Raw genomic sequence first — 1,246 nt, 5'->3', positions numbered from 1 at the left:
CTGCGGTGGAGGCCGCCCTGGCTGCCCCTTGGCAGCCGCGGGTTTCGCTCACTCCAGGGTCTGGCCCACCCGCTTACTGGTCACGCGGGGTGTCGGGGCAGGGGGCGGCCGCCCGAAGCATCTGCGGCGGGCGAGCCGAGGCCGCGCAGCTCTGCCCCACCCCTGCCCCCGCGTCACCACCGCAACAAGGCCCGCCCGCCGGCCGCCAGCCCCGCTTCGAGGGCTAGGCCTGCTCCCCGCGGGCTCCGCTCGCGGAGGGCGAAGCTCCACGGAGGACGCGGAGACGGTTTCAGACGGCAGCGGCCCGGGCTCCTTCCCCGCTGCCCAGCGAAGCGGGGTGGGCTCTTTTGTGGGCCCCAGCGGCCCGCCCGGTGCGGCCCTGCCAAGCAGCCGCTCCAACCCGGAGAGAGACTCGCGCAGGATTCCCTGGTCTATTCCGCCGGGGCCGCGGGGCTGGAAACTGCGGGGGACTCGATTCCGGGGCTCGTTCCCGCCGAACCGCACGAAGTGTGGATGCGCATGCTCCGCGCCTGCCCGGATGAACCCTGATAGAGCCACAGTCAGGCCGCCTAAGCGGAGCTCCAGTGGCGCAATCGGTTAGCGCGCGGTACTTATACAGCAGTACATGCAGAGCAATGCCGAGGTTGTGAGTTCGAGCCTCACCTGGAGCACGACCCTTTTGGATACCGGAACCCCCTTTTATCTCCTTGCCCGAGGGAAGGATTTAGTCTCTCTTTAGCCCTCTCAGTTCCCGTCTGATCGCTCCGCGCGCACGTCCCGCTCTGCCGCAGGCAGGAAGCCGCTCGCATTGGAGCTTCTCGCCGGCTTTCCAAGCTACTTGTTGCCCACGAGCACCACCAAGCTGCTGGAACCTGGACGTTTACCTACTGCACCCTGCTAGTTCACTTCCTAGGCGTTGCCTTTAACCGCACCCATTCCCGGACCCCAGTACCGGCGATGCAGACAGGAAGTCACGGGGTGCTGCACCGGTGATGGGTCCCTCCCTGGGCATCGAGGTCGAAAATGCGGGGCTCCCCTCTACAGGGCAGGCCCCATCATTGGGCGCTGGGACGAGCCCCGGGTTCCCGGCCCGTGTCCCTCGCCCAGAGCAGGGCGCGGCGCGTGCCGGGTGCCGAGGGTTCGAGCCGGAGGACGACTCCCGGGAGTGACGGCCAAGGCCTAGCGCGGGCATGCAAGTGGAGCAGCCTCTCCCCTCCGTTTTAACTAGTAATTACTGGTCATTACC

At 67.6% G+C, this 1,246-nt stretch overlaps 1 non-coding gene across 1 annotated transcript; it reads left to right on the top strand.

Annotated features, from left to right (window-relative positions):
* Positions 1-578: 578 nt before the first annotated feature.
* On the top strand, positions 579-671 carry TRNAI-UAU (transfer RNA isoleucine (anticodon UAU)). The gene is given in 2 exon segments: positions 579-616; positions 636-671. It is a non-coding gene; the product is annotated as a tRNA-Ile (tRNA).
* The last annotated feature ends 575 nt before the right edge of the window (positions 672-1,246 follow it).

Source organism: Rhinolophus ferrumequinum, chromosome 13, assembly GCF_004115265.2.
Source record: "Rhinolophus ferrumequinum isolate MPI-CBG mRhiFer1 chromosome 13, mRhiFer1_v1.p, whole genome shotgun sequence".
NCBI lineage: Eukaryota > Metazoa > Chordata > Mammalia > Chiroptera > Rhinolophidae > Rhinolophus > Rhinolophus ferrumequinum.
This window is presented reverse-complemented; position numbering and strand designations above follow the sequence as displayed.